The sequence below is a fragment of the Gymnogyps californianus genome, chromosome 5 (genome assembly GCF_018139145.2).
Source record: "Gymnogyps californianus isolate 813 chromosome 5, ASM1813914v2, whole genome shotgun sequence".
NCBI lineage: Eukaryota > Metazoa > Chordata > Aves > Accipitriformes > Cathartidae > Gymnogyps > Gymnogyps californianus.
This window is the reverse complement of record NC_059475.1, coordinates 70857730-70865062: the sequence shown is the minus strand read 5'-3', so window position 1 is coordinate 70865062 and position 7333 is coordinate 70857730.

Here is a 7333-nt window from a genome sequence, read left to right as displayed (position 1 = left end):
GAGAGAAAAAGCAACAAAGAGAGCGTACACTTACTGAATGCGCCTGTCCCCGGCTTCAACTGAAAATCACTCCTCCCTTCTGCCCACCTCCAGTCGCCCCGCCAGCATCCCGCACCAGGTCGCTGCCGAGGCCAGCGATGCTGGACGAGAGCAGGACCCCAGCCCCCGGGGCAGCGGGGCTCAGCCTGCCCTCGGCATCCCCGTCACCTGCGGCGAATGCACCGGCACCAGGGGTGCTCCTCGGGGCGAGCACCCTGACCCAGCCGCCCTCCCCGCTCCCTTCCTGGGGCAGGTTCGGTGCCCCTCGGGACCCCGATCCTCCCCGCGTGTTGCAGCATCACGGGTGGGGAGCTGACCCCGCACGCCGGCTTCCCGGAGCTGCTCCAAAATGTCTGAAGCACCGGAGGCAGGAGGAGCTGCAGCTCCCCGCTAATTCCTGCCCTGTCCTCCTCTGGTGAAACTTGTAATTCGCTGCTTGATCGTTCAGAGAAATCCTGTGGCTTGCATTATTATTCAGTACAATCTCATCAGCTTTTATCCTTTAGCAATGACCTTATGATAGTAAGTTAAGCCTACAGAAATAGCATTTGTAATTAATCTATTTCCATAAGATTAGCATGTCAAATGTCACAGGGATACATGTAAGATCCCTTCGGAGCTTAAAATCCCTTTGTCCAAATTGCTTTAAAACTGTGACAGTCTCATCAGGAAGCCAACAGCCCAGTGGGGGGCTGGGGAGGGCTCTCCCTGCACCCCTCCCGCCTGGCCCCCAGCCTGCCGCAAAAATCACCGGCTCTGCCTGGCGCTGCCAAAACCCGCTTTCTGCCCCATCCGCCCGGCGTAGCCGGCACCAAAGAGCTGCTGAGCTCACCCCGAGCAAGGGGATGGCCCCCTGCGCCTCTGCCATCGCACGGGCTGAGGCCGGGGGTTTGGCACCCTCACCCCCTCCTCTCCTCCCATCATCTCAGCCCCAGCTCCGGCACCGCTGCTGCGGGAAGAGTCGGTGCCATCACCGACCTCTTCCACTTCAACACTGATGCATCGTTTAAAAAACAGTAGAAAAATAATGCTGGAAGGTATCGAGGGATTTATTTTGTCTTCCTCTCACATGAAAACATTGTGTACAAAGTCCTCCTTACCTGTAAGGAAAATCCCCGTTTCATTCCAGCACAAGACATTTTTCGAGTTTAATGCTGTGTATTCTCCCGGGGATTGTTAGAAAACACCCCAAATCCCTTCAGGTCTCTGCTGTCACTCCTCGCACAGCTCGGGTACCCTCTGCTCGCGCCCGCATTTACATTTCAGCTTAGCCACGCTGCCGGCTCACAGGCCCTCAGCCGAGCTCAGCCGGCTTTGGGGGTTGTCAGCAGCCTGACGGTGAGCCCCACGCTGCCGGAGCAGGCTGGCACTCGCGGTGTGCCACGCACCCTGCCATGGGGATTTGCACCCCACGGTGTGCCACGCACCCTGCCACGGGGGGTTTGCACCCCATGGTGTGCCATGCACCCTGCCACGGGGATTTGCACCCCACGGTGTGCCACGCACCCTGCCATGGGGTTCTGCATCCTGCGGTGTGCCCGGCACCATGCCACGGGGGTTTGTGTGCCCCACCAAGGAGCCTCCCTGCCCACCCCAGCCCCTGCCCTTGCTGCCGCTGGTACGAGATCAACGCACCAAAACCCTTCAGTTCTGCCCCGGTGACTTGGCAGTCCTGGAGGTGGCATGTCCGAAGGGGGCCGTAATCACCGCTGCTCAGAAGCCATGGAGCATGCAGAGGCGCTTTCAGCCTCCACAAAGCTGCAATCAAACACGTCGGTACCAAAGCAAAGCAAACACCCGCTGAGGGCGAGCAGGGGCCTTCAGCAATTTCATTGCATGGACCCAAATATCGCAGCCCCCCGCCACTCACTGGGCCCATCCCGCTGCCCCCCTGCTCCCCCAGGCCCCCCCGCCTGCCCTGTCAATGGGCAGGGAGCTGCCTGCAAGGGCTCCTGAAATACGGGGATGGGAGTTAGCACAGGAGCAGGCAGGAGCAGGCAGCGTTAGGACTTCTTTCCTTCTGGGGACGGAGGAGCTTGCCCACGCTGGAAGTTTTCTTTTGAGCTTTTATACTTTTGCAGCAAGAGGAAAAATCTCCTGTTTTCTAAGCACAGTCTCCTTCCCTCTCAAAAATTTTCACCTTTAATCAAGTTCTCTGCTGAGTGAGGCTCTTTATTTTTTAGTAATTAAAAAAGGATATTCCCCAAATACGATTATTTTTTTCTTTTTTTTCTGCAGAATAAAATAAGTTTTCTATCATCAGATCCACATCAAAGGCAAGTGCAGGTGCAATCCACTGGAGGAAGCGTTCCCCCCTAATGCCAGAAAGGGAGTTATCAATAAAACCATTTTCTGAGACCTCAGTTCTTTACAGTTTATGTCCCTCGGCACCCACCCCAGGAACAGGCAGGGCTGCTGAAGGACACTGCAACACGGCGCGTGCATCCTCCGAGCACAATGCAACGCTCAAATCCCAAACTCTCTCACTGAGATGACTTTGCAAAAGGCATTGAATACTCTTACCTCTGCAAAAGCACTTTAAAAATACATGTACACACAGACAGACAGACAGACAGGCACAGACACACACTCCCAGATCTCTGCACCTCCTCTCTGGCTGCTCCGCTTGGATCTTCGTTTGCGCCTGTGCCCACGCTCACCCACGGCCCTGCTCCACGTGCTGTCCCAGGGACCCCCATGTGCCCACAGGCACCGGGAGCCCCTCACCCGGGGACAGGCCATGCCGTAAGCAGCCGGCACAGGCACGGCCAGACAAGGGCACCCACCAGCCACCATTTGCACAGGACTGGCCCTTTCTGTCCCCTTGCCCTGCTATTGCCCCACACTTGTTCCTCCCCAAATCACCTGTATCCATCCCTGTCCCCACCTTTGGTTCCTCCACTGAACATCCCAGAATAAATCCCGTGCAATCCCAAAATACTCTCCCCCGCATCCCACAATGTGTCCCTGCCCCAGGGTAGTGCCCTCCGTCCCAAAGCTGCTCCGGCATCACACAGAGCCCCTGGCTGCTCGCTCCCAGGTGGGCAGCACGCTCCCCAAAGTGCGGGGACACCAGCCTCGTCCCCCCCATCCGCTCCCGATGCTGTTTTTTCCCAGTGACCCCATACACCCCATAACTCCGGGCACTGCCACCGGTCCTGGCACTGCCCTGGGACCAGCACAGCCATAGGAAGTCTTGCTCCCCCCACCCCAGTCCGACCAGATCCCTCCTGGGCTTTCCAGCTTGAATTCCTACAAAGCAGTGCCACCCCAGCCCCGAAATGGGCTGCTCAGAGGCATGCTGATGCCGAGCAGAGCCCGGCGCTGGCTCCGCATCTCCCAAATTATCCCCGTGTCACAGCTCATCTTACAGCATCTCCAGGGAGTATTAAAATGATTTTTTTTTTCCATTTTCTCACTCTATTTCTCTTTTTCCTCTTGGAAATACAGGATGACACTGTGTGATAAGATTTGTCACTTTAAATTAAACCAGCTAGAGTGTTTTTTATCCTGCAATAATCTGAATGCAGCTAAAACGTGATATCCCTGGGAAGAGAGGAGCCATCATAAGGAAGAAAGGGACCAAAACCCAGATACGCGGATACCTCCCGGGGTTAACCATGGGCTTTTCGACTCTATAGCATCCCTACAGCTTTTCATTAACACAACAGAAATCAGACTTTGTTGTCTTCAAATATTTATAGCATGGCCCCCACAGGGTCAGTATTTGGGGCTCCCCGTGCAAAAGAGATGCCAGCAGAGATGGGAATGGCGAGGCTGGGGGAGCTGGGGGACGGTGGGCACCGAGGTCCTCCCAGCCCGAAGCCCACCCACCAGAGCAAGAGCAGGCGACCAACACTCCTCCATCACCATCAGCATGTTTTGCTCTTTAGAGAGCCATTGCCAGCCTTCATAAGGACTGGGGACAGGCGGATGATGACGTTAATAGGAAGAGAGCATCTAAACCTTTCCCACTCGCCTAATTAGCTGCTCATCCAAAAATTTTGGATGGTTTTGGAAAACCCAGCTTTGAGTCATGAATGAAATCGGTAGCGGCAATTCAGCGCAAAAACCTAAACCTATGCTGTGCTGACGTTACCCCCTTCGGCGTTACGCCTGACTAACGAGGGGTTTAAGGAACTTGGGGAAAAGCCGTAATGAGTCAATGCCGTCAGTGAGGACAAACGTATCTCAGGAACCACAGGCACTGGAGATCACGTAAGGCAGAATTAGAGATCCCTCGTCTATCTGCTGTGCAAATCACGTTACTGGAGCTGAGGATCCTTCAGCAGGGAAAAGTGCAGCAGGCAGATGTAATCTCCCACAGACGCTGCCAGGAAGGCAAGAGGCTCAAAGGGATGAAATGTCACCAGCCTTTTTCAGCTTGTCCCTGGAATTATTTCCCCTTAATCCCAGTCTCTGCCTCCAGATTTACCACCTCTGTGACCGCTCCAGCCTCTTCGAGCCAGGCTTGCCCCCCCCGCCATCCCCAGGAGCGGCTGCGGCTCCGTGGGCTGCAGCACCATTGCTGACACACAGCCAGGCGGGACAGGGCTGAAAACAACAGCAAACAACCAAAATGTGTCTAAAACCTGACAAGACGCATTGCCAGGGGCAGTGCCTGCTGCTCCTTGCACATCCCACGCTCCATCTCCTCCCTGTCGGGACAGTCCTGCTTCTGCTGCTGGATAACTTCACAGCCCACACAGCAGTCCCACATCCAGGCTCAAATCAGGGACTCAGGACACAACTCGTCGTTTGGCTTCTGGGCACCACAGCACGATCCAAGCACACCTCATACAAACCCGCTTTTTCTCTGAGATCTCACTGGTGCAGGGCATTATTTTTTCCAAACTCGCCCCTACGCCCGCAGAGAATGAGGTGCTTGCGCCTTTGCCCCCCACAACCCCCTTTTCAGTCCCTTCTCTTACACGTTTCACTGGGAAAAAACAAAAAGCCTGGCCAAGTGGTCTGTGGGCCCTGAGAGGCAAGTCTCTGCCGGCGCGCCTGCCTGGGACCCCGGGGAGTGGGGGGATCCTGCGGGTCCCCCCCGGCACCGAGCTCCCATGCAGACGTGTTGGCCAAGCCTCTCTGCGAGCCTGGCCATGCCCGCACGCTTCCCTGGGCAGGCAGGGGGGAGGACGCCTCTCCAGATGCAGGGCACGCGTGGATAAATGTATTTTCAACTGGGATGCTTGAATACGGGGTATACGGAACATGCTTACAGATGTATGGCACCTGAAATGCACCAAATAGCAGGTTAACGGGTTCTTCGGCTCTCGTGCACGTGCCAGCGGGTGCACGCTATGGGCACGGGAAATTATTTAGTTGCACCCGGTGGGGCTGTCAGTTCAGAATCAGGATGCCTTCACATGCACAGCTAGCCCGTGCAGCAATCCTGCAGTGCCTAGAAAATACCCTGCTTTCCTGCATCATGTGTATTTAACCCTGCATGGAAAACTTTTTGATTAGCCCATCATTTCTGGCTTTATTCTTTTTCCTCCGCTGTCAGAGACTTCCTCTCACCAGGAGGAACACGCACGCTCCGTGCTGGGGCCATATGCACGATGCTTCTGGGTGCAAAGCAACAATTACCAGCCCTGGTAATGGCTGCAGCTCTCAAAGCCGTGACATGGGGAGAGAACCGGCTTTACAGACCTTGCAGATGTCATACCCGGGAGCAAAGACAAGCAACAGCGATGATGAAGACTTCGGGCCTTACATCGTCTCATAACAATTAGTCCCCCAGCTGGACCAGGGAAGAGAACACAGAGGAATGGAGAAGTTGCTTAAAAAGAGACAAACTCAGATTGTCTCCAGAAGGCTCAACAAGGGATGCTGACCTCACCCAGAGATGGGTGAGGGATGGGTTAGGGGGGAGTGTGAGCACTGCCCGTGCCGTGCCGGGGCTCCCCGGCCACCGCAGCCCCAGCCCTGGCAGAGGGGTGGGAGGGAGGACAAGGACAGGGCAGGGGTTATTCCCACTGCAGGCACTGCCGCTGGGGACAGGGTACTTTTCCGAGCAGCACTGGGCTGAAGGACTCAGCCACCACGTTTCGTGGGAATGGCTGGAGCTCCACGTGCCACCCGATGTCGGTGGGAAGGCACCGGCTTCGCCAGGAGCATGCTGTGCTACCAGAACTGCTCACATTTTTGATTCTCCAAACTGAAAAAAACAACCAAACCCAAAAAATGCTGCTGGAGATTTTGGGGGAGGATCTGACCGCCCTCACGCCCCAGCCCGCTGGGGTACAGTCCTCCCCCCTTCAGACACCGCTGTAACCGGAGGTGGTGGCCACACGGTCCTGCCGACGGGCGCAGACCCGGCCGCCCGCTCCCTGGGGTGCCTTCAGGCACATCTGCAGGATGAAGGTGCCATGTGCCATCCCACGGCGCTTCCCAGGCTGGCCGGCCACGCTTTGGGGGCAGGAGGGAGGCCCTGGTGCCCCCGGTGTCCTCCTGGGGGGCTCTTCCCGCTCCCCCCACCGCCACCCGGGCTGGTTTCTGGTACTTGTGTAAAGACCGAGGTGGTGAAGCTTTGCGATGAATGCAAAGGAGGGGAGACGACGCCGGGGAGGGCACACCTGGGAATTGCCATTCTCCCGGCCTCTCCAGCTGCCACCGTTAATATTCGCTGTGTTCCTCGCAGCTGTCAGCACATGCTGTCTGCTGCTTTATTCCCACCGCCGAAGCTCTTCCGTCCCGCTACCCGGCTCGAATGCTAATGTCTGACCACGGCATATTATTCATCCTATCAAAGGCAGGACAAGTATTTTAAATGCTGCAGTGATTCACGGTAATTAAAGAAACTCTTGGAAATACTCATTCTCTTCTCCTCTTTCTCCATCCTCCCCGCGCTGATGTGGAAATACAAAGTATTTGCTGTTTAAGATGATGGGAACAGGACTTCCAGCCAGTTGGCACCCCCACAGATGTGCCTTAAAATACTTTGTGAGCAGGACACTCTGCTTCCCTGCCCCGGCGCAGGGTGCGATGGTGCCAGGCACCACGTGTCGGGCCCCTCCTGGCCCCCGAGCCGGCGCAGATGCCGCTACCGCTGCCCCCGGAGAGACCGGGGAGCTGCCAAAGTTTGCTCCGATGCATATGTGACCTCAATACAAATTAGGCAAAAGCCGAATCTCCACATCTGCCACGTGCTCAACCGTACCGCCGAGCCGGGCACGGGGCTGGGCACTGCCGGCAGCCCTGCCCGCGGGCTGACGGTGTCGGGGGAGCAGTGGGGGCTGCAGGGAGGCACTGGGGAGGCCGGGGGGTTATGGCAGGAGGGCAGTGG